Source organism: Cydia fagiglandana, chromosome 5 (assembly GCF_963556715.1).
Source record: "Cydia fagiglandana chromosome 5, ilCydFagi1.1, whole genome shotgun sequence".
NCBI lineage: Eukaryota > Metazoa > Arthropoda > Insecta > Lepidoptera > Tortricidae > Cydia > Cydia fagiglandana.
The window spans coordinates 3191257-3197890 of record NC_085936.1 but is presented as its reverse complement, the minus strand read 5'-3'; the positions used below and the strand labels follow the sequence as shown (position 1 = coordinate 3197890).

The 6634-nt window shown below is 33.1% G+C and overlaps 2 long non-coding RNA genes across 2 annotated transcripts; one reads left to right on the top strand and one right to left on the bottom strand.

Moving 5' to 3' along the window:
• The first annotated feature begins 367 nt into the window (after nucleotides 1-367).
• Nucleotides 368-2508, top strand: LOC134664784 (uncharacterized). The gene is made up of 3 exons (XR_010098281.1): nucleotides 368-813; nucleotides 1308-1436; nucleotides 2310-2508. It is a non-coding gene; the product is annotated as an uncharacterized LOC134664784 (long non-coding RNA).
• On the bottom strand, nucleotides 2192-4062 carry LOC134664783 (uncharacterized). Its single transcript, XR_010098280.1, has 3 exons — nucleotides 3711-4062; nucleotides 3381-3613; nucleotides 2192-2461 (listed from the first exon to the last, which is right to left on the bottom strand). It is a non-coding gene; the product is annotated as an uncharacterized LOC134664783 (long non-coding RNA).
• Nucleotides 4063-6634: the final 2572 nt, after the last annotated feature.

Below are 6634 nucleotides of genomic sequence, written 5' to 3'. Positions count from 1 at the left end.
CTGAGCCAGGCCAACAGTCCCTCCCCCTTTTTTCCCTTGTTGAGGCCCTGCAACCTTGCCTTGAACCCAAACTAATGTCATTGTAGCTCGAATCTAACCTAATTTATTTTTATTGCTTTTAGAATATTTCAATTATCTACTTTTGCAAAGTTAAAGGTTATCTCTATTTCGCAAAATGGAATTTTAATGTGACTTTAATGTATGTGCAGTCTACTTAGTAATTGGGTTTAAAGATATAAAAACACACATTTTATTTCCTATCCTAAGTATCCTATCCTAAGTTTATTCAAATAATATTCTGAACATATATACAGCCGTATTCATAAACAGTTAGAGCATTGATCATCAGATGCTGATAACCGGATGTCACAAAACGTGATTCATAAACACTTTTTAGCGCTAAACAGTTGATCATCTCTTTATTAAATCCTCGGAAAGTTACGGAGCCGAGGACCCTTCTTTATCTGTTTATTATCTGCTATTTTACAAGATGGCGGTCACGAAACAGCTGATTTTGGCAAGAGTGACAAGAGCAAGAGCAAATAGTACGTTTTGGTTAAAATCCCAAATGTGAATGGAAAACAACTTTAATATGTGCAATTACGTATTACATACCTGGATATAGTGCGAAAATGGCGCGAAACCTAAATATCCCGCTTTTTATAAGTTGTTTATGTGATTTTGTGTATGGTGATTTTCGTTTAACCAAAATATCGAAGAAGGCAACAGAATTCTATGATCGCGTAGTCGGAAAAATGCATCATAAACGGAGCGAGTTCCTCCCTCACAGCTATTAGGCGTTTGGAGAAATAGGTAAACCGCCAGATTCACTTAAATCTATGCGGGCCAGCTTCATTGCTCGCCATACAATCGCATTTTCGAAACCAAGTTTGGCTTGGCAAGTAATATAAGAGCGTTCCATGTTCCTAATTAAAAATATTTGGAGGAGTCGCCATCGTCGGACACGGCGAGGACTTACTTATATTTGTGCGTAAACCCTTTAGTTATTCGTTATTACCACTTGCCAGAAACGTTTTTAATTTAAGATCAGGGTGTTCGCATTTCGCAAACTTAAATTTAATTGCATTTCTTGCGCACATTATACCTACCTATATAATATTATAGACCCTGTAAGAGTACATCAATCTCGTTCATAGTTTGCAATTGAATAACTAACCATTATACCTAATGAGATTATAATATTTACCATAAGTTAACTTGTTTTATAGACATATTTAACCGACTGTGTTTAATAAAAAATATCACAGGTAAGTAGGCACTACTTAAAAGTATCAACTTATTTACAGGTAAAAGAAGTGTGCACTCTTGTCAGTCTGGTAAAGTGATGAAAAATCTGAAAAAGTCACGGGTATATGCAGTCATTGCATAGGCAGTTTGCTCAATATTGGCTTTGAGCATAACAATTTGGCCTCCAGGTAAAAATATTGCAAGCTGAACTTTATAGAATGAAAGTTTCAACTAATTATTCAGTATGGTCATCCAGGTTGGATTCTATACCTACCTGTTCTTGACGCTAAGGTTTCCAGTGCTCCCAAAAATGCACTGTCGGCTATTTGTAACTCCGCTAGTTGCCTGTAGGCTGCAGTGCTTAATATCAGATGGGCAGCACTAAACTTGTCCTTGTCATTGTCTGGTATTCAAAAATACCTTTTAATTTTATTCTACATAAGAACCATTAATTACCAATATTATTTTTGAACTTCTTTGAACTAGGTACATAGCATGAACTTACCTATGAATATCTACTTTACTTTATATAAATTGTACACTTTCATCAGAACAATATTGCAAACACATGAATATCATAAATATGTGCAAAATAGGGTCCTACTTTCCTTTTTAGAACTCTCAAAATGATTTGCTATTATGGTATTTATATGAAAATTTATTTTCTAATAATAATCTGGTGCTTTATTTTATACATGGTATGGTGTGACATAATTTATTTTAAGTACAGGAAACATCCCTATTAGACTGCTAGATACATTTAAGATTTTATTGCATTGTAATTAGAAAAATGGAATTTTGAGTATTTCAATATGGGTACAGTCGCCTGCAATAATATGTTACTCTTCGAAGGCTGCAAAAATGTGCAATGCTCTTATGGGCCTTTGTTGTGTAACATATTATTGCAGGTGACTGTACATCATTAATAAAAATTGTACAAACCTTAACAAGTCAAAAAATATATTTAATTAGTAAAATAAAACACCAATTAAATTAGAACAATTTTATTACTTCAACCTAAATCAAGCTAGGTTTTCATTTTGATGTTTTTTTTCTTTTAGGTTTCTTGCTGATTTCCTGCTGGGACTTGCAGTGTACGGAGTCAGTTACACTTCTCTGACCAATATTCACAGCTGTTCACAGGCCACAGCTTTTCTTCCAAAGCCTGGAGTTATTCAACAATAACAGTGGCTAATGATGGTACTTTCAGGATCTGAAAAGATGCAATAATTTGAATAAAAGTATTTTTGTATTCAACAATTTTCTTTAATTTTTAGCTTATGATATAATGGATGTACTTAAGTTAGGGTCACATGATTCAATATAGTTATGGTAACTAAGTATCATTTTAAGCTATAGACAGAGATCAATATGACTTCATTTATTATTCATTACCTATTAGGTACTATAATATGATATCATTGTACATTGACCTTGCAAACTCTCTGGAATAGATGTCCAAACTGTCTGATGAGATATAGATTAGCCAACTTAATTATAACCAACTGTACGCAGAAAACATCTTATTTTTAATCAGCAGGTACACAGTATCTATACACACACCTGTACACTGGTATTTAAATACTGCCTAATTTGTGAACCATCCTTCCTCGTAGTAAGTAGGTTGGCTAGGTGATCGAGTATAATAACCATCGCATTGTTCCATGCATAAAATAAATACCATTACAAAATTATTACTAATGACACGATGACAAGAAGTAAACTCGCGACACAACGGCTTGTTACAATAAAACATCACTTGTACATATAATTATCATTTGGTTCCATTGTATGGTTAAGAAATATAATACCTATAATAGGTAGGTACCTATGCATAATTTTAAACAAATACACCAAGCTCCACAAAGCACGGATAAATTTACCAAATTTATAAGTGTTATAACCTTTAAATAATGTCAAAGCCGTCAATGCAAGTGTCAATCTTAACATGTTCAGATACTACATTTTATGTTACGTACCTATGTCTATAATATATTATAAATAGATGGTCATGCCCAAAATTTGAACTGTACCTAGAGTTATCATCAAAATCGCTGCAGACTTTTCTTTGTCTAACTCTAAACACTGCAGGTATGTAAGGTAAACAAGAAAGTATAGGACATTGTTCATACCTGATTTAGTGAGTCTGAATGGACTTCGTTTTGTTGACCCGTTGTGAATTTCTGCCGCAACCAGAATAAATTAGTGTGAACTCATGAACCATTATTCAATGGTTCTTCTTGCGGAGGCGAGTGGGGTCTGGTACGGTATCTGGCTTCGACTTCTTCTCTTCGCTAATTATGCACTTCTCGGTTAGTTTGAAAGAACCCCACTTCTTTCGACTCCATTCCACATAATATTGAAACTAAAAGCAATAAGATATAGGTATATCAACATTGCAGTGAACTCATATTATTACTTGTTGCTGTATAAGATACTTGTCTGTAAACGTAGTTACTCACCAAGTTTTATAAAATTTCCGGCCATGCAGCAATCTTTAATTATTTTTGTGGCACAGAAGCTATTTTAATAAGAGATAATTCCGAAAATTAGTCAAAATAGTAAATCAACTTCTTCATGATATTACGATTGGCCGCTAGTGCTGCTGTCAAACTTTTTTTTTAATTTAATGTTCAGCCATATTTTAGTCTATGATGCGCCAAGATGCCAACATAACGCGTCTAATCTGCTTATTAGTTAAGAAGCCCCTAATAAACGTTTATAAATCATGGTTCTTATCAACGGCTTATTAAGCCTAAACAGCGGATTAGCTAATAAGCTGATCATTCCTCATTTAAGGATTTTTTATGAATACGGCTGATAGTAATTAGACTGGTCATATTTTTCATAAAATCGATTTCGACTGGCAAAGCATATAACTTTTTGGCAACCGGATTTTTTAACCTAATTAGACCCCGCTGAATCCGAATTTGCCGGTTGCTCGATCGAAATCTTGACCGGAAGTGAGATATTTGACATTAAAGGTCCCTTTTTTTCGTTTTTCGTAAATAACTCTTAAACGGTGGCACATAGCAAAAAATGTTCTATTACATAAGTATTCTGCATAAAATTGCCTACAAGAAAGATTCAGTACAATTTTTCGCTAGGATCTATATTCAAAGAGATTTTAACGCGGGAAATTTAATTATAATCAGTTCCAAGGTCCCGTTTTTTAGGTTTTCGTAAATAACTCATAAACGGTGGCCAATATCAAAAAATGTTGTTAGACGTTAATAATCTACACAAAATTTTGAACAAAAAAGATTCAGTATACTTTTCGCAGGGATCAATATTTAAAAAGATAATAAAGAGGGAAAGTTAATTATAATAAATTCTAAGGTTCCTTGTTTTTATTTTTTCGTTAATAATTTGAAAAGTATGACTCATAGCAAAACAAAAATCTTATACATAAATAATAAACGTAAAATTTCCTACAAGAAACATGCAGAACACTTTTCGCTAGGATCAATATTTAAAAAGACAAAGCAGCGGGTAAGTTAATTAGAATCAATTTTAAAGTCCCTTTTTAGTTTTTTGTAAATAACTCGTAAACGGTGTCCCATAGCGAAATAGGTTTTTAAGAATAAATTATCTACATAAAATTTCCTCCAAAAAACATCTAGAACACTTTTCTCTAGGATCAATATTTCAAGCGATATTAAAGGAAGAAAGTTAATTACAATCAGTTCACAGGTCACAATTTTTTAGTTTTTCGTAAATAACTCGTAAACGGTGGCCCGTTGCAAGACAATATTCTACATAAATATTAAACATAAAATTGTCCACAAAAAAGGTTCTTTACGCTTTTTCGCTACGATCAATATTTAAAGATATATTAAAGGGGGTAAGTTAATTATAATCAATTTCCAGGTCCCTATTTTTAGGATTTCGCAAATGACTCGTAAAATAAGGCTCATAGCAAAATAAGTTCTTAATGTTCTTGTAAATAAATAATCGATATAAAATTTTCTACGAAAGACATATGGAACACTTTTCTCTTTTTAGGGTTCCGTACCTCAAAATGAATAAAAACCGGCCAAGCGCCAGTCGGACTCGCGTTGCAAGGGTTCCGTACATTACCCAATTTTTAACAGTGTATTTTATATATGTTAAACGCGAGTGAATTGCCTTTAAAAAACCTGTAGGGATCGGTCCAAAAACTAAGTAATGTCCGACTCGCGCTTGACTGCATAATTCAAATAGGTTTTCCTGTCATCTATAGATTCTATTCTGTATATTATTTCAAAATTTTAGACCCAGTAGTATCGGAGATAAAGCCCCCTTCCCCAAAATAAAACATTGAAATACAAAAAAATACCACCCCCCCCCCCCCCCCCTTTATCTCCGAAACTACTGGGTCTAAATTTTGAAAATAAAATTAAAATAAAATAGTTCTTTACCTATATAGACGTAAACCTAAAAATAGGAACCTGGAAATTGATTATAATTAACTTACCCCCTTTAATACCTCTTTAAATATTGATCGTAGCGAAAAAGTGTACAGAACCTTTTTTGTGGACAATTTTATGTTTAATATTTATGTAGAATATTGTTTTGCAACGGGCCACCGTTTACGAGTTATTTACGAAAAACTAAAAAAAAGTGATCTGTGAACTGATTGTAATTAACTTTCTCCCTTTAATATCGCTTGAAATATTGATCCTAGAGAAAAGTGTTCGAGATGTTTTTTGGAGGAAATTTTATGTAGATAATTTATTCTTCAAAACCTATTTCGCTATGGGACACCGTTTACGAGTTATTTACAAAAAACTAAAAAGGGACTTTAAAATTAATCATAATAATACAAATAACATATAACTAAGGCTTACAAATAAAAATTAAAACTATAAATTTAAGAAAACAAACCGCTCCTTGCCGTTCCCGGTGCAAATGTGCCCATGATGCTCGCAGCATTTCCACGCTGGATCACCACGGACAGCCTTTGCACAAGGAACGACTCGGAGCGGGGACCCTCCCCTTTCTGTCTGAGTCGACGTCCCAAATCACGAGTGAAGCGTTTCGCGTCGGCAGAATTGAGTATAATTAACTTACCCGCTGCTTTGTCTTTTTAAATATTGATCCTAGCGAAAAGTGTACTGCATGTTTCTTGTAGGAAATTTTACGTTTATTATTTATGTATAAGATTTTTTACTTTTCAAATTATTAACGAAAAAATAAAAACAAGGAACCTTAGAATTTAGTATAATTAACTTTCCCTCTTTATTATCTTTTTAAATATTGATCCCTGCAAAAAGTGTACTGAATCTTTTTTGTTCAAAATTTTGTGTAGATTATTAACGTCTAACAACATTTTTTGATATTGGCCACCGTTTATGAGTTATTTACGAAAACCTAAAAAACGGGACCTTAGAAGTGATTATAATTA